Genomic DNA, 19,738 nt, shown 5'->3' with positions numbered 1-19,738 from the left:
GTATGCACCACATGGAACCTGCACCCCGATCCCCTCCCATGCCCCAACCCCCAGCCCTGATCCCCCTCCTGCCCTCCAAACCCTTGATCCCAGCCCAGAGCATCCTCCTGCATCCCCAAACCCTCATCCTCAGCCCCATCCCAGAGCCCACACCCCGAGCTGGAGACCTCACCCCTCCTGCACCCCAACCCCCAATTTTGTGAGCATTCATGGCCCGCCATACAGTTTTCATGCCCAAATGTGGCCCTCAGGCCAAAACATTTGCACACCCCTGAGCTATGGCCTTAGTTCCACAGAGATGTCTGAAAGCACATAGCATTGTTCCTTCAGATGGCCTTCAGACCAGAGCTATGCAAATAACTGATATTTCAGTGGCTGAATAGAAAAATTTGAAAAACATTTCATTTCATTTGGAGAGGATTTAACCTTTTATCAATACAACTGAAGAGAAATTGAAATAAAAGTAATTTCAAATCAAAACATTTAATTTTGAAAATGTTTTTAAAGCTGAGGGTTCTTTCTTGGGAGGATTGGGGCTCAAATAAAATAATTCAGAGAATCTGACACAAATTTGTAAAATGTTTCAGTCAAGCCTAATCTGAATTTTTCTGGAAAAAAAAATGTTTTGTCCAAAATATTTCACTAAAAGTGTCGCTCTGCATCAGGCTCCAAAGCTAGGTATACCCAAATAGAGAGAGAAAGTTTGATGAGTACATTTAAGATTTTCACAAGATGTTTTCTGGCTCTGGATAATATCAAGTTAATGACAGAATATAAATCATTCATACTAATGATGAGTAAAGACAAGGTGCCCCACAGATACTAGAAGTTTACACCTATTGCAAAATGTACATCAAGGAAGTCTTTTGTGGTGTCTGGCACCTTACTGAGGAGACTTTTGATCACCCATATTCTCCAGAGATGCAGAATGATATAGCAGTATGTACAATCATAGAATATCAGGGTTGGAAGGGACCTCAGGAGGTCATCTAGTCCAACCCCCTGCTCAAAGCAAGACCAATCCCCAGACAGATTCTGACCTCAGTTCCCTAAATGGCCCCCTCAAGGATTGAACTCACAACCCTAGGTTTAGCAGGCCAATGCTCAAACCACTGAGCTATCCCTCTCCCCCTGTGGGTGACATTTTGGATGGCCTGCCAGAAATTAGAATTGATTAGAATTCTCACTAGGGCTCATACAACTGCAAACTACAGGTGCAATTTCTTACTCGAGTCCCATTTTAGCCAAGTAACCTCTTGGCAATGAGAAGGGAACCCTCCAGCCTGGTGGTCTCATTACCTGCAGCAATCATTGTGGTCCCACAGTCCTCACAGGATGACCAGCGAGTACAGGGGGGCAGGGAGAGGGTACATTCATAGAAAAAGAAATAAAAAGAAAAACAGTTCTAATGAATCTGTAGCTTTGCTGCTATCTGGAGTAAGTGTTCTGATGGAGGGAAAAGTCCTTAAAACTAATTCTGCTGTTCCTTCAGGCCACAGAAGATCTCTGCAAGCACATCATCTGTGAAAAACTGAGTCAGATGTGCTGAACTAATATAATTCACTCTGTGAAAATCATGCACATTCAAATGGGAATTCTAGTCTGAGGCTATCTAGCTTTTTCAAGGCAAATATTCTGTAAAAAAATAGTATAAACATTTTCAGAAACAATGATAAAATACATGTTAGCCTGATATAATGTTACTGACCATTTTATGCAATGCTTTTTTAAACTTCTCATTTTGTCATGTCTCTTCAACAGGACTTTGAGAATGCTATCATTTTAGAGTTCATTATTTAAGATAAATATTTCTGCAGAAATCTTACCCAATAAAGGGACATGAACTAGAAATAGAATTTCTTTGGATGCACTGAAAGTTCCCAACATACAGGAGGTACAAGACTTTAGCTACCAAACAAAAATGTGCAGGAGCAAAAACATAGAACAAAAAAGCAGCAATTAGTGCAGAAGGAGATTCTATCCGGTTACAAATTCCCCATCAGAGGAGTCAGCACTTTGTTTTTTCCCCTGGGACCCCCTAAATCAAATGAGCCTGTATGAAATACAGAAGTAGATATATAATTTTTGGCCCAGACTAGGAAACCTCACCAAAAAAAGTGCAGTTGTATTCAATTCCAGTACTTGGTAATGGTTCAGGTTAGTTCTTATTTTCTCTGAATTAATTTGCCTGCATATTTTACAGGCATTTTATATGTCTGAGTAGCAGCCACTCTGCTACTCACCATTCCTTCTAATTTCTTCCTGGCTAAATGCAGCGACTCCTTAAAATGTCACAGATTCATGCACACCACCTCCAGGTGGAGAACCTAGGCTGACAACTGCAGCGGACTTCTGGCTTGCAGTGATTGTCATTAAGTCATCACTTAGTAATACTTACCACACCAATTCTCTCCTATCCTAGGTCTACATAAATATTATAGTATCTCAGATGGCACTGTGTGTTAACCTCAAATAAACATCATGACAACCCACTGGTCTTCAGCCAATACGGCTTTCCTATCCTCCCACTCAGGGAAGTCTGCTCACCACAGAAGCACCTCAGTCAAGAGATCCCATAGGAAATAAGTGCTACGTATATTAAAGAGGGTGTGACATTTTTGTGGTAGGCAGGTCTTAGAGCCCTCACTTATTGTTATAGTTTAAAGTGATGAGATACCCAATAATAGAAAATAGTGTGTCATCATTCTGCTCAAATAAACATAATTACCTGAATTACTAAAATCAAATGTAATCTGTTTTCATTTCAATGGAAGTAATGAAGAGAGTAGGAGATCTGATAACCTTTAAAACTCATTGATGTCTCATTGTTAAATTGTAAACCCTTTGGGGCAGGGACTGTCTTTTTGTTCTGTTTTTGTACACAGCCGGGTCCTGGTCCATGACTAGGGCTGTAGACACAATTGTAATTTAAATAATAGTATAAATTTTGAGATATATTCTATTTAGAGAAATAATGAATCTTTGTAAGGCAATAGAATCCTTGCTGACCATGATTTAGTCTCCCTGCAAAGTCATAACATAGATTGCTGCTATGGAAATTATGATGTCACAACAATATTATGACTTCAAATGAGGAACAATCAATAGGAGCTTAAGAAATAAAGGACTGGTTTTCAGGCATACAATAAAGAAAAAGAAGTATGGGCTGGATGAATGGACTATAAGGTGGATAGAAAGCTGGTTAGATCGTCGGGCTCAACGGGTAGTAATCAATGGCTCCATGTCTAGTTGGCAGCTGGTATCAAGAGGAGGTCCCGGGGCCAGTTTTGTTCAATATCTTCATTAATGATCTGGAGGATGGCGTGGACTGCATGCTCAGCAAGTTTGCAGATGACACTAAACTGGGAAGAGTGGTAGATATACTGGACGGTAGGGATAGCATACAGAGGAACCTAGACAAATTAGAGGATTGGGCCAAAAGAAATCTAATGAGGTTCAACAAGGACAAGTGCAGAGTCCTGCACTTAGGACGGAAGAATCCCATGCACTGCTACAGATATGAGTCAACAGTGAGCCCTTGTTGCCAAGAAGGCTAATGGCATTTTGGGCTGTATAAGTAGGGGCACTGCCAGCAGATCGAGGGACGTGATCATTCCCCTCTATTCAACATTGGTGAGGCCTCATCTGGAGTAGTGTGTCTAGTTTTGGGCCCCACACTACAAGAAGGATGTGGAGAAACTGGAAAGAGTCCAGCGGAGGGCAACAAATATGATTAGGGGGCTGGAGCACATGACTTATGAGGAGAGGCTGAGGGAACTGGGATTGTTTAGTCTGCAGAAGAGAAGAATGAGGGGGGATTTGATAGCTGCTTTCAACTACCTGAAAGGAGGTTCCAAAGAGGATGGATCTAGACTGTTCTCAGTGGTAGCAGATGACAGAACAAGAGTAATGGTCTCAAGTTGCAGTGGGGGAGGTTTAGGTTGGATATTAGGAAAAACTTTTTCACTAGGAGAGTGGTGAGGCATTGGAATGGGTTACCTAGAGAGGTGGTGGAATCTCCTTCCTTAGAGGTTTTTAAGGTCAGGCTTGACAAAGCCCTGGCTGGGATGATTTAGTTGGGGATTGGTCCTGCTTTGAGCAGGGGGTTGGACTGGATGACCTCCTGAGGTCCCTTCCAACCCTGATATTCTTTGATTCTATGAATACTATCCATTCCTTACTAATGCACTTGAGAGATATAGAAACTCAAAGGGTAAGATCTAGGAAGCATATTTTCTAACCAGAATCATTTTTGTTCAGTGTTTTCTTGAATATATTTAAAGTTCAAAATATTTAAAAAAAATGACTGAGCTGCTGGATAGTACAATTGTTTAAATGTATAAAATTGTAAATTGTAAGTTCATGCACTATGAACATTAAATCTGATATTTACTTAGGTCTCTGGTAATTTATATTCTTTGGTTCTTCATTTTGTTTAGCGCGACATTTTGACAATTTTACAATTTTTTGTTTTTGTTGTTTTTTTTAAGTTTGGGCAATGTTTTGGTCTTTAACACCAAAACGTGCTGTGTTAAGCTGGCTGCTAAAATCTAATTTAGTAAGCTCCTTAGAGTTCTGTAGCATGATCTTCTGACAAACTCATACAAGATTATATAGAAGCTGTTTCAGTGATCTCTCTACATTCAAAGGAAGAGCTGAAGATCAAAATATATTAAGCAACAAGTCAGGTCATGATTCCTGCTGGTTATTTCTTGTATAAATGATCATGGAAGTAAGACCCATATGATTTTTATCTTTGTATCAATCATAAATAATTTTCCTTTTGGTTTGGTTTGGATGTCTTACCCAGTGAGTAGAAACACATATCAAAAATAAAAAGTAATTGGATAGTTGCTCTTCACTTTGCTGATTTAGGACTTTTCATTAGTTTTATTTTGGAAAACTCTGTTGTGCATACTTTTTTTATATAGACAGTGACTTGTCTATTGCTGTCTAAAATTTGCCATGTCATGTATTTAAAAAAGCTTATAAAATGATTACATGTTCAGAAAAGTTAGCCTTATCAGAGCAGGCATCAGTAACAAATTCCCTTTCAATCAGTTTTCTCTTTTATAAACAGAAACTACTGAAAACAAGATAGGTAAAATATTATTCAATATAAATACTGCCATTGATCTGACTGGGTAGGCTTTCTGTACATATGCTTTTGTATATATTTTTAACAGGCTAATTGTGAAAGCTTTATTCATGGTGGAGCAGGAGCAGGAATTGAACAATTGGGCCATAAATGTTCATTTGTTAGCAGTGAGAAAATAACAGTTCTGATACTGCAAACACTTATGCACATTTTTGCCTTTAATGGGAATTGGATCAGGCCCCTAGTAAATTCTTGCCTAGTCTGTCTGCTTAGACCATATGTCTAGCCAGGGACTTGTCTTCCTTTATGTCTCACTGCAACCAGGCAACAGAATGGAGACAAAAGATATCTACTCAGATACCTGTTGCCTTCTATGTAGACCCAGTGCTTAGGAGAGAGAAACACTAAGATCTGCAAGGAGGTGAGCCATGCTACCCTACCCCATTCCTGATGAGTAAGGTTAACATTCTGTCATGGGTATTTTTAGTAAAAGTCAGGGACAGGTTGAGGGCAATAAACAAAAATTTGTTTGTGACCTGTCCCTGACTTTTACTAAAAATACCCTGCAGGGGGAAGGACTAACGGTGGGAGCGCTACTGGAGGGGTCATTGTGGGCCACTGCTTTGGCCTCAGGGTTGGGCATGGGACACTGCTCCAGCAGTCCCAAGGACCGCTGTTCTGGCAGCTGCAGGGTTGGTCACTGGCTGCTGCTCCAGCCCTGCCACTGTTCCTGAAGCAGGGGCTGACCTAGACGCTTCCCCCACACACACTGCTTCAGCACTGGGGCTGCTCCAGCCCTGTCACTGCAGAAGTCACAGAGATCCTGGAAAGTCTCGGAATCCGTGATCTCTGTGACAGAATCATACCCTTACTTGCATCCGAAGAAGTGGGTATTCATCCACGAAAGCTCATGCTGCAAAACGTCTGTTAGTCTATAAGGTGCCACAGGATTCTTTGCTGCTTCTACAGAACCAGACTAACACGGCTACCCCTCTGATACTTGATACCCTTACTGTTGAGATATGAGTAAGAGGCTGTCTAGGCTATTCACACTCGGCGGATAATAAGGCCCTTAGTGTCCCAGGAAGAACAGGGGATACAGATGCATGCTTTTGTGGAAAAGCCTCTGCCGGCTGCCTTAACATTCAATATGAAAACATGGATATGACCATAGGAAAATCAGCAACAACACTCAGGTGGTGAACAGCATCATTGTAGCTCTACTGATCAGAGGCATGAGGACAGGATATTGTACACAGTTGCACTTATTAAAGTCAGAGATTTCAAAAGTGTTAAAAATTGATCTGCTTTCTGGATCTCAGCCTCTCCATGCAGGCAGGACAAGCAGATTTTTCTGTGCTCATATAGACAAGTTGCTAACCCTGCTACAATGCAAGATTTTTGTCATTCAGCTTCCCCACCTTAAAGGATACAGGGAAAGAGAATTTTAAACTCTCCTCTGCTCCCTTGGCTGCTAGGTAGCCATGTCAGTGGTTTAGCTGTACTTTTAGCATTTTGTCTGTTTTTATAAGGACAGTCTCAATTTTTGGGTCTTTTTCTTATATAGGCTCCTATTACCTTCACACACACACACCCGTCCTGATTTTGCACATTTGCTGTCTGGTCACCCTAAATGTAACTGATGTTTTTCCTTTTAACGCAATACTATTTTTGAGGGAATGTGTCATCCTCTCAAGTGCTTTTCCCCTCACTCCCTTCATAGGATCTCAAAGGTAAAAGCTAAAAGAACAAAGAGACAAGGGGGGGGAGAGGGAAATGTAGCAATAACCTCTCCCAGCCACACCTAAAGAGGAAGCAGTGAGAAGAAGAGGATTTCTTCTCTTTCCTTCCCACTTCACAGTCACCATTGGCCTCCACAACAACATGACAGGCAGTGTGTTCAACAAAACCACCTCTTCTTTAGGGTGACCAGATGTCCCAATTTTATAAGGACAGTCCCGATTTTGGGGTCTTTTTCTTATACAGGCTCCTATTACTCCCCACCCCCGTCCCGATTTTTCACACTTGCTGTCTGGTCACCCTCTCTTTCCCAATCTAATGTTAAAATGACTGGAATCTGAAGCTAAAGAAATTCAGACTAGAAAAAAAGTGCAAATGCTTAACACAGAGAGTAATTAACCATTGGAACAGCTTGCCTACAGATGAGACTGATTTGCCATCACTTGAAATCTTTAAGTCGAGATTGGATGTCTTTCTAAATGATGTGCTGTAGCCCAACCAGAAGGTTACATGCCTGATGCTGAGTGAAATACTATTGCCAGTGTCACACAGGAAGTCAGACAAGATGATCATAATGGTCCCTTCTAGCATTACATTCCACTGATGTTTTTAAATCAACAATTCACTCTTTCAGTAAAATATATAATTGGCTTCATCCACTATTGAAGTTTGGTTACAAATTAAGGGGCAAAGCCTACCCTCACCAAGTTCCCTTTACATTACTCTGGCACTGCAAAGAGAACATAACATTGTCCTAAAGGGATAGGTCGGAATTCCTTTTCCATAAAGGAATCCCAAGCTGGCAAAAAAAACAGATGTAGCCAGATCTATGAGACTCACTCTTGGTCCTCTCTAGCACAGAGGGTACGTTGGACTGAAATGGCTCTGGTGATCCTTGCAAAGGTTAACACTCCCAAGGGGTCCATTAAAGTCGGCACAAATCAGAGCAGCCCTGAAGCTATTCCAGCTTACATCCGCAGTATCACAAGGAGGGCTAGAAAAGTGGTGTCTGCTGCACAGTGTATAGAATAGAGTCACAAGTCGCTAATCTAGGGGGAACAGTTAAAAATAGTAGCATATCCTTTAAAAACAGCAGACGAAAATAGAGTATTGAGTATAAAAAGTTATTGGGCAGAGGTTCTCAAGAATAACAAACTGAGTCATGGAAAGATTGAGGTTTCACAAATTCTTTCCAAAGCAAATATTGGAATCCTTGAGTTTCCAAAATCTCAAAATTCTAAATAACATTTTTTTAAAAAATGTTATGTGGATAAAGGAGCCAAAGCCTCCACTCCTCATCCATCAAAACTCAGAGTAACTTATGTTGAGGAATCCTGTTTCCTGAGATCATTCATCAGCAGCCAGATGGTAGATAAGCATAAAGATTCTGACACTGTAGAAAATACTGAGACCTGAAATGGATGTCACTTAACTTTCTGTCAGTGCAGTATTTACTGTGTACCCTATTTTCTGAAGTACTGTGCTTTCCTCAGAAGTGGAAAGCTCCATTATATGTAACATAATTTGTCCCTAGGAGCATCAATTGTTCAACTTCAGATTTTCATAAGCTTTCCCCCAACAGGGTCGGGGGGGAGGGGAGCGGGGATGGGGGTAGTGGGAGGACAAAACTTCTGCCACAAGCAAGAATGATTTCCTGTTGAATACTGCCAGAAGAGACAACTTCAGACCAAAATCATATTTCATTAATTACAATAATGCCTAAATGGAAGTGGAGGGAACTCTTATAATGCAATGCACTGGAGGTTATTTTTGCTTGTCTGAGCATGTGTGCACATTACCAAAGCAATTACAGCCTCTATCCAAATAGACACAATCTCAGCTATTATGGCCCTAGTCTTGTAAACTCTTCATGCACAGAACTCCTGTTGTCTTCAGTGGAAGTTCTTTGCAAGGAGAGGTTAGTGGATTGAGATTTGACCATATATGTACTTACTGGATGAATAGATACAATGCTGTACATAGATTTTTTGATTTGCTGTACAATTAAAAGGAAGTTAAAAATATTTTAAGATACACATCTGTTTCTGTGCTTTATCTTGGAAATGCCTCCATATGGCCCTGATCCTGTTGTTGGATCCACAAAGATAAACCTTCATGCCTGCACCAAACTTAAGCAGGGCCCCACATGGGCACAGGATTCCACCCACAGGGGTTCATATGCAATATCAGGATCTATACTTTTCAGTGCAAGCAGATGTTATTGGGCAACATTGAGTGAAGGAACTTAACTGCCACCTTTGATGCATCAATCCAATATATTGAAATCCCAAATGAAAATGTACACAAGATTAACACAAGCAATATAGCAAAGGGTCTGTCTAGTATTCCTATTGTCAGTAGGTGAGTTTTTGCTCTATTTGCTGCTAATAATTTCATATTTTTGTTAATGCAAGGAATTTAGTAATGGAAGCATAACTGAGTATGTCATGTGTAACTATCAAGGCTGTTTGTTTGTATGTCATGGATATGACTTCCATAGCATAAATAATTAGCTTTATGGATTTTGAATAAAACCCATGATTTATGTCACCCTGGTCAGCCTCCTACTAAGCAATACTCCTCCATTAATTTTTTACTAATTTAACTGTAGCTGTTCAGGAAAAACACATGGGACCAGACTCTGCCAGCCTCTCTGGCAGCCAAACAGCTGGCATAACTGGCTACCTGTCAATTCCCCCTGTGCTTAGTGAATCACTGGGTGGGATAGAAACAGCATAGAACCCAGTTGCTCCCACAGTCTCTTCACTTCCTCTGCTGCCTATCCTCCCTGGACAAAAACTCTCCTTTCTGCTTTCTCACTGTGAGCACTGGGACATAATACCCCCACCCACCGCCCATGAGGAAAAAGTTGGTTACATAGTAAAACACTGCATCGCTCTGCTCAGAGCTGCCCTCTCGAATCTCATCCCTGAGTTTGGGGGGGCTCAATTCCCCTTTGCACTGTATGAAAAGAGGGAAGTATATGGCACCAAGACTATTGTTATGCTGAAAACAAAAATAAGCTCACCATAGTCCCTGGGCTCTATGCTAACCAAATTGTCTCGTTAAATACACATTGGGCAGACAGAATAACATGAGAGCTTCAGAAGAAATAGAAAGGGAATAAAGGCAGCAAGCAGCAGTCATTTTCTTATGCTTACACTGTACATTACTCTTCTTTGGTTTTCTTTCCTCACATTTTAAGACCTATTGTGTTTTATTTCTGTGTTACAAGATAAAGTGGCTTAATAATGAGAAATGCAAAGGTATTTCTCCGCTCTGCCTCTGTTTGGTTATTTTCTTTTCCCCATATGTTTTTCCAACTGTGCACGCTGCACAGCTCATAATAATGTATTCACAGCCAAGAAGAGACTGGAGTTTACTGATTAAGGGCTATTTTAAAATTTCACACATTCTTTGCAAACCTCCATTCAATAGTTCATAATAATTGTAAGCAGCTGAAAATAAAACAGATATGAAATGCTTGAGGTGCCATATCTTAGACTTATTAACCATTACAGGCCTAGAATAGCCTCTTAGTCCTTTTTCCCTTTCAAGCTGAAAATAATAATAATAAAAAAAAATACATCCTCTGTGCATGAATGTTAAAGGTTTCCTTGGTACTGCTACCTTGGAAACACTATGCTAAATGGGGACAGATGAAAATACATTATGTAGTTCATTCTCACACCATAATCTGTCTAGAAAGGTCTGACTTGGAAAACAGCACTGCTGAACTGAGGCATTGATATTCAGGCTTTTATTTTTAGATGAGTACTTCAGAATGCAGATATTTCCACTCTGTTGTCACTGAACGCACAGTAAGTCTCTACAGTTCTTTAAGATTACTTTTCCAGAGATAACAAGCATGCTTTGTATGCATCACGGACCACCGTGCGCTGCCTCCACCACCTTACCCCCAGTGCCATTTTTTCTGTCTGCCAGAAGTCTCTAGGGAAACATTCTAGAAGTGTTGTCATTTTCTAAACTACATTCCCTGCGGAATAGCATAGAAGCTTCCAAGACAACTGGACCCTTAAAACATAACTTGGTCTGTGCTAATGACCCCTTTATTTATAGAATCAAGAGACTTTTTGGGTATCTTTCATTAGGCAAAAATGAAAGGCATAAACCTTTTCAGACATGTGACAATTGTTTTGAGTTTCTAAGCGACAAGATCTCAAAGAAATTGTAATAATAAAATAATACTACAAATGAAGATACTGTATTTGAAATGTGCAATTGGAAGCATTGACACTTTGGTTTGTAATCTGTAATGATTTTAGCAGGTGTTTGGTCAACCGCACTGTAATTAAAGTAACTTCAGGAGTTTCATTATCGGGCTGGCTCTAGGTATTTTGCCGCCCCAAGCACGGCAGGCAGGTTGCCTTGGGCGGCAAGCCTGCAGGAGGTCCCCGGTCCCACGGATTTGGCAGCATGCCTGCGGGAGGTCCGCTGAAGCCGCGGGACCAGCGGACCCTCCGCAGGCATGCCAGCCAAGGCAGCCTGCCTGCCGCCCTCACGGCGACCAGCAGAGCACCCCCCTTGGCTTGCCGCCCCAGGCACGCGCTTGGCGTCCTAGTGCCTGGAGCCGCCCCTGTTCATTATACCCTTGTATATAATTTTGTTTCCCATATTTAAATTCCCATGTGTGGTCTGCCCTCCATTCTCCTCCAGTCCTTATGGAGCTGCCAGGCATTGTTTCTCCATACCCTATGGAAGTCTACTAGCAAGGGTCATTTGTATAGATACTCCTTGCTTCTGCTTTTCTCCCCTATTCACCCTTCTTGGGCTTACCCTACTATGCTGCCAGGATCATCCTCATCTGCTCTTGCCACCCCCATCACCATACAGTAACCCCTTTACAATGAGAGACTTGGGTTTTATTTGTAATCAAGGGAAATGTGAACTGGTTGATGCATGTGATTGACATAAAGCTCAGATTTCTGAAATTGGGGAACGACACGTCTCCTTTTTAAAAGAAAGTGTATGACCCACAAACCTTAATGAGGTGCAAACCTTAACCTGTCCTAACAGACCAAATGAAAGAAAACAAACTTTTTAATAGAGAAAAGCTGAAAATAAAAGGAAAGTGGGGAGGAACCTATAGACTGGGTTAATTGAAATTCTATGGTTATAATTGAAAAAGTCCAATAAAATAAAATATGGATATGCACCGATCCATTTGATTTAATTTAATCCATAAAACAATTATCCAATGGAAACTACTGAAGAGGTGTCAGCTAAAGGCTCAGATGCAAAAATTTTCTTGCAATGCCTTTGTCATCTTATGATTATATTACTACAGTGCACTCTACAACGAAGCTACATATGGAAACCATTTGGAACCTAAGGGTATGTCTACACTACAAGAGTAGTTCGATTTAACTTAGGTCGAATTTGTGGATTCGACCTTATGAAGTCGAATTTGTGTATCCACACTAAGGACACTAATTCGACTTTGTGAGTCCACACTAACGGGGCAAGCGTCGACATTGGAAGTGGTGCATTCTGGGCAGCTCTCCCACAGTTCCCGCAGTCCCCGCTTCCCATTGGAATGCTGGGTAGAGCCCCCAATGCCTGCTGGGGGAAAAATGTGTCGAGGGTGGTTTTGGGTAACTGTCGTCATTCAACCGTCACTCCCGCCCTCCCTCCCTGAAAGCGCCGGCGGGAAATCTGTTTGCTTACTTTTCTGGTCAGTGACAGCGCGGACGCCACAGCACTGCTAGCATGGAGCCCGCTGCGATCATCGCTGCACTTATGGCCGTTGTCAACTCCTCGCACCTTGTCGTCCACCTCTTCCACAGTCAGCTGCTGAGAAATCGGGCGAGGAGGCTCCGGCAGCGCGGTGAGGACATGAAGTGTCAGAGTGGCACAGACCTCTCACAAAGCACGGGATCCCGCGCCGCGGAGATCATGGTGGCAATGGGTCACGTTCATGCTATGGGACGGCGATTCTGGGCCCGGGAAACAAGCACGGTCTGGTGGGACCGCATAGTGCTGCAGGTCTGGGATGAATAACAGTGGCTGCGAAACTTCAGGATGCGTAAGGGCACTTTCCTTGAACTGTGTGACTTGCTGGTCCCTGCCCTGAAGCGCCAGGACACCCGGATGCGAGCAGCCCTGAGTGTGCAGAAGCGAGTGGCCATAGCCCTCTGGAAACTTGCAACGCCAGACAGCTACTGGTCAGTAGCGAACCACTTTGGCGTGGGCAAATCTACCGTGGGGGTTGCTGTGATGCAAGTAGCCCACGCAATCGTTGACCTACTGCTCTCAAAGGTAGTGACCCTGGGAAACGTCCAGGTCGTCATAGATGGCTTCGCCGCGATGGGATTCCCAAACTGCGGTGGGGCTATAGATGGCACTCACATCCCTATCCTGGGACCGGCCCACCAGGCCAGCCAGTATATTAACCGAAAGGGCTACTTTTCAATGGTGCTGCAAGCACTGGTGGACCATAGGGGACGTTTTACCAACATCTACGTCAGGTGGCCAGGCAAGGTTCATGATGCGCGTGTTTTCAGGAACTCTTGTCTGTTTAGACGCCTGCAGGAAGGTAGTTTCTTCCCGGACCACAAAATAAGTGTTGGGGATGTGGAGATGCCTACAGTGATCCTCGGGGACCCAGCCTACCCGCTAATGCCCTGGCTCCTGAAGCCCTATACAGGCGCCCTGGACAGTGACAAGGAGCTCTTCAACTACCGGCTGAGCAAGTGCAGAATGGTGGTGGAGTGTGCTTTCGGACGTCTCAAGGGGAGATGGAGGAGCTTACTGACTCGCTCGGATCTCAGCGAAACCAATATCCCCATTGTTATTGCAGCTTGCTGTGTGCTCCACAATCTCTGTGAGAGCAAGGGGGAGACCTTTATGGCGGGATGGGAGGTTGAGGCAAATCGCCTGGCTGCTGATTACACTCAGCCAGACACCCGTGCGATTAGAAGAGCCCAGCGGGAAGCGCTGTGCATCCGGGAGGCTTTGAAAGCTAGGTTCCTCAGAGAGCAGGGTAACCTATGACTGTCCAGTCTCTTTACAGAGAAGCTGAACCTGCCCCTGTTTCAGTTACTATTGACTTTTTTCAGCGGTACATACCCCGTTCACCAGGTTTCCCCCCTTCCAACAGATGTTTAAAAATAAAGTTATTGGAACATTTTTAATTAACAAAGTTTTCTTTACTAACGAATTTGCGTTAAAGGGTTCAAACAGGGACGCAGACTGAGGTGGGTACAGTGTGCAGTGATGTACAGACCGCTTCTACACTCGAGGACTGACAGGCTCCTGCTCCTACAGCGGTCTCTGGCGGGAGGACGGTTACAGGAGGGTGTGCAGGAAGGGGTGGGTTTGCAGGAAGGGGTGAGGGGTGTGTGGGAAGGGTGAGTAGGTGTAGGGGGATGATAGCTCTGGCTGGGGCTCAGGGCATCGGAGAGGTTCATGGCTAGGGTGGAAGGGCATGGTAAGGGCAGCCTGCCTTGCCATTTGTGGATGCCAGGCGCTCGGACCCTGGGGCAGCATACACCTCCCAGACTGACCTGGGGCAGCAGACACCTCCCAGAGTGACCCGGGTGCCTAGTGACTGCACTCTGTGTGTGACCTGCTGTTGATCCTGCCCCCATGTCTGTACCCTGGTAATGGTGGCCATCCTATGCAATTAACAAACCCCTATCTCCCCTTCACAAAAAATCTTCTGCAAAGAAACATGACGGAAACAGTAATGAACAGCAAACTATTTTTAATACTCAACTACACAGTTGGGGGATGAAACTGGGATTTTGGATTGGGTGAGCCAGGAAGGGAAGCAATTCTCATACTTTAGGGAATGAGAGCTGTTTGGTACATGAGCGCTCTGCTGGGGTGGAGTGACAGTTTTCACGGCCCCTAGCGCCCCTCCTTCTTGTGATTTTGGGTGAGGGGGGGACAGGACTTTGTGGCGGGGGAGGGCGGTTGCAGATACAGTTCAGGGGGGCTCTCTGCTCCTGCCTGCGGTCCTGCAGAACATCCACAAGGCGCCGGAGCGTGTCCGTTTGCTCCCTCATTAGTCCAAGCAGCGTTTGAGTCGCCTGCTGGTCTTCCTGCCGCCACCTGTCCTCCCGTTCGCTGTGTGAGCGCTGCTGCTGAGAGAGGGTCTCCCTCCACTGGCTCTGCTGGGCCGCCTCGGCTCTGGAGCAGGCCATCAGTTCAGCGAACATCTCGTCCCGAGTCTTTTTCTTTCGCCGCCTAATCTGCGCCAGCCTCTGTGAGGGGGATGCCGGGGCAGTTCGGGAAAGAGCCGCAGCTGTGTGATGGGAAAAAGGAAGTGATTTCCTTGCAAAGATACATGTTTGCGAACACTGAACACAGTCTAGTCTGTTTCTGTGAACAAGACCATACAGGGCACCTATCTCATGTGCTCTTCGGACAAGTTCGAATTTTCGGCATTCGCTTTCATTGCCTGGGGTCTTGCACTGGAGATCAGACAAGCGGGGCAGGACAGCAGAATCCATGTAGCAGCCAGGCCTGGTAAGCCGTAAACTTTAGGCTGCTTAACAGTTAATGGATAGCAGTGCCCTCCTGCTGCAGGCAATCTGGAAAGCATAAAGTCTGACCCTGTTCCAGCCCCTCGCGGCTGTCCCCGGGAAAGATCCCTGTATGCTTTCCCTCTGCAGCCTCCACCACGTGGCTGTTAAACGACGGTCATTGTTATGCAAAGGAAAAGTCAAGCATTCACAATAGTGACATTACAGTAATTCCCCTAATTAGATGCAGCAGTCGCCGAGCGAGATCACCCTGAGGCGGGTCACTAGGAGAGACAGAGAGCGCATGCTGCGTGAATCCCTGCACAGACCAGGGCCCTATGCTGCCATGCTGGTCGAGGCAATGCTCCCACTGTACCTGAGGATGGCCTGGCGCGGAAGAGTGTGCTTCCACGGAGCACCCAATAAGGCACCTCTCCCCAGGAACCTCCTGCGGAGGCTTTTCGAGTACCTCTATGAGAGCTTCGTGGAACTGTCCCAAGAGGATTTCTGTTCTATCCCTATATGTATTGACCTTCTTTTCATATAGTTTTTATTCCTGTTTTTTAAAAAATAAATGTTTACATGTTTATAGCACTTACCGACTGATCCTTCCCCTGATTCAGAGACCGGGTTAACGGCCGGGGAGGGTTGGTAGGGGATCTCTGTGAGGCTGATGAAGAGATCCTGGCTGTCGGGGAAAGCAGTATTGTAAGCGCTGTCGCCTGCCTCATCCTCCACAAACCCTTCCTCATCTTCCCCATCGCCGAACATCGCCGAGAAACTGCCCGTCGACACTATCCCATCCTCAGAGTCCACGGTCACTGGTGGGGCAGTGGTGGCAGACCCACCGAGAATGGCATGCAGTGCCTCGTAGAAGCGGCATGTCTGGGGCTGGGCTCCGGAGCGTCCGTTTGCCGCTTTGATTTTTTGGTAGCCTTGTCTCAGGTCCTTGATTTTCACGCGGCACTGCGTTGCATCCCGGCTGTATCCTCTGAGTGCCATGGCTTTGGAGACCTTCTCGTAGGTCTTTGCATTCCGTTTTTTGGAGCGCAGCTCCGAAAGCACAGACTCATCGCCCCACACAGCGATCAGATCCAAGACTTCCCAGTCAGTCCATGCTGGGGCCCTCTTTCTACTCTGAGATTGCATGGACTCCTCTGCTGGAGAGCTCTGCATCGCTGCCAGTGCTGCTGAGCTCGCCCCGATGTCCAACCAGGAATTGAGATTCAAAATGGCCAGACAGGAAAAGGAATTCAAATTTTCCCGGGGCTTTTCCTGTATGGCTAATCAGAACATCTGAGCTCGGACTGCTGTCCAGAGCGTCAACACAGTGGTGCACTGTGGGATAGCTCCCAGAGCTACTAAGGTCAATTTCCGTCCACACATAGGCTAACTCGACATAGCCATGTCGAATTTAGCGCTACTCCCCTCATCGGGGTGGAGTACCGAATTCGAACTAAAGAGCCCTCTAGGTCGAACTAATTAGCTTCCTGGTGTGGACGGTTGCACGGTTAAATCGAATTAACGCTGCTAAATTCGACATAAACTCCTAGTGTAGACCAGGCCTAAGTGAGTACAGAATCCAGCTGATTTCTCATTAAGTGGGGTTTTGTACCATGAGCACTCAACATTGGGCCCCTGGGATATACACTAGTTACCTACTTGCTGCTGGATGGAATTTTAAGTGTTATTTTTAACCCACACGCCCTAATACTAGACTCTTATTTGTGAATCTAGTGAAATAGCAAAATGGACACCACTCTTTGGGGTGGGGACTCTGTTTTATGTCTGTACCTAGCACAGTGGGGTCCTGGTCTATGAGTGGGGCTCGTAGGTGTTACCACAATACAAATAAGAATTAAAATGTCAGATAATTTTGATTATATTTAAGGATTTCCAGAATATAGAAATTCAGAATGAACAAGGAGCTAAACTTTTCAGGAGTATACAGCACTCATTCAGGCAAAATACCTCAGAGAAGCCGTAGTGGTGTCATGGTCATCCCTCCCCTTCGGGATTGGAGGGAGGCCACTCTGCCTTACTATGTCGTTGAGACTGCTGCCTAATATCAGGGAGACTTGGCAGACCAGTTGCTAGCGTCCTAACCAGTCTAATAGAGCTGAGCCCCAAATAGTCTACAGGCTCTGGCCCTTTGGCAGGAGCAGGGACACCAAGGAGTCTGTAGGCCCTGGCCCTTCGGCAGGGGCAGAGCAAACCCAGCAGTCTATCAGCTATGAGGTCTATTGTCCTCACTTGGGTGGATGGCAAACAAATGCAGATCTCTTGGACCTCAGCTGAGGAGGCTGCCACCCTAGGGTGAGGTGGCAGGGGGATGCTGACCCACCCAACTCCACCGCATCCCAGCCCAAGACCCTAACAGTGGCAGAGCATTCTGCCACTAGGTCAACGGGGAATCCGCCCACAGTACACTGGCCATGCTTCAGGCAGCACTACAGCCAGACTGGAGTCAGATATCCCTGGGCCACTTCCTACCTTCCCCTTGGGTCCATGGGGTGTCCTCCATCTCCCTGGGGCAAGTGGCAGTCTGGGCAGCTCCCCTGCAGACACACATTCCCCAGTGAGCTGGGCATCTCTGGACTTGGCAGCAGGGTCAGCAGCCTGGAGTAAGCAGGATGCATCTGTCTCCTTTGCTGTCTCTGCCCCAACTGAGTTAGAGGCCCCACCTTTTATACTTCTTGTCCCACCTATCCACTTCTGGTGAGAGGGGCGAGGCAGGTCTGGTTCTGCCCACCTGGGCACAGAGAGTTCCTCCCCTTGAGAGTCAGAGAGAGGCCACTCCACCTCACTACAAAAGCCCTTTGAAAGCATCCTCTATGTAGTAACTTCCCAGCATTTCCACAATGCAAAAGCTTCAAATAATACTCATGAACCATAGTGATGGCAAACTGGCCTTCTCTCATCTGTTAGAGTTCTTCCAAAGAGTTAACAAAACAGTAGCTCAAGAAGAACGAGTGGCTATGATCCATTCAGACTCTCAAAAGACTTTTGATAAAGCTCCTCACTAGAAGCTGTTAAGGAAACTAGGTAACCACAGGGTGAAAGGTAAAGTCCTGTCTTGGATTAAAAACAAGTTAAGAGATAGAAAACATAGTAGAAATAAATGGCCAATTCTCAGTGTGAAAAAGAGGTTAATAGAGGAGTGCCCCAGGGATAAGTCTTAGGTCTGGTGTTTTTCAATACATTCATTAACAACCTGAAAGAAGTGGTGAATAGTGAGGTGGCAACACTTCCTGACAAAATTATTTAGGTCAGTCAAGACTAGGGAAAGCTGTGTGGAAACTCAGAAGGAACTAATGCTAGCAGAAATATTCATCATAGAGAAATTCAAGCTAGCACATCTGAGAAAGAACAATTTAAAACTACCTGTAAACACTGATGGATTCTGAATTTTCTTGTAACCATATAAGAAAAAAATATTTAAGAATGATTGTGGGCAGTTCAATTAATACTGTGCAGCTCCTCAAGGTACAGCAATGGTCAAAATAGACTGCCTGAAGGGAGAGAGAGAGTAATATGGAAAATACAAATACTATAATATAAATCAATTTTACATCCTCATCTTTAATACTTCCATTTAGTTTTTTGTCACCTCATTGCAAAACAGACACCAGAAACAAAAATGCACAGAGGACAGTGATATATGTTTAGAGCAGTTCATCTGTTGCACATGAAAAGTTGATCCTCTTTGTCTACTTAACATAATGCTCTTCTGTGCCACAGGCTTCAAAATCATATAGTACGTCCAAGCGATATCTTCTGGAGCACACCCTGCCTCGTTTGCTTCTGACAGCTACCACTCATGGCATTTTCTCCTTTATCACTTGCCTCTATTTAGCTATATCACTAAAGCTATATAAAGGCATCACATTCTGCAGAGATGAAGAAAGTTCAAGGAATGTCTGATGATGAAAGGACGACTGTGGTTCAACAAGAGATTTTTCACTATTCCTACTGAGTCCTATTGAGTTGATAAGCTGACACACAGTTAGACTGAAACATTCAAAGAAAACAGCTCCACAGAGTACAAGAGCAGTTAGTACAATTGAATGGGTACACACTCACTGGGATAATTTATAGCAAGAACCTGTTTAATGCTAAAGAGAGTTCAGCTAGCCCTCCATAAATTAAGTTCTAGTCATGAAGAGCATATTCTAAGAATGGGCTGGCAACATGCATACACACTAAATACCATCAAAATAATAAATAATCATTGTATAAGGTGTCTAATCTGTCTATAAGGTATTTATATGCCCTCATAACTGTAATATCTGAGCACTTCACAATCTTTAATATATTTATTGTCACAACACTCCTGTGAGGTCAGGAAGTGCTATTATCCCATTTGACAGATGGAGAACTGAGGCACAAAGAAATTAAGTGACTTGCCCAA

General features: G+C 44.4%; 1 long non-coding RNA gene across 2 annotated transcripts in view; it reads right to left on the bottom strand.

Moving 5' to 3' along the window:
* Window positions 1–19,738, bottom strand: part of LOC120408986 — a 35,023-nt gene that overhangs the window by 9,747 nt on the left and 5,538 nt on the right. The window contains exon 1 of one of the 2 annotated variants that reach the window (XR_005601037.1): window positions 2,729–2,965. The exons of the other annotated variant lie outside the window; for it this stretch is intronic. This is a non-coding gene — a long non-coding RNA (uncharacterized LOC120408986). Of the gene's footprint in view, window positions 1–2,728; window positions 2,966–19,738 lie in introns of those variants that run through there. 2 annotated transcript variants of the gene reach the window in all.

Source organism: Mauremys reevesii, linkage group 7 (genome assembly GCF_016161935.1).
Source record: "Mauremys reevesii isolate NIE-2019 linkage group 7, ASM1616193v1, whole genome shotgun sequence".
Lineage (NCBI taxonomy): Eukaryota > Metazoa > Chordata > Testudines > Geoemydidae > Mauremys > Mauremys reevesii.
Note: the sequence above shows the minus strand (reverse complement) of the source record. Positions and strands in the feature narration are given on the sequence as shown.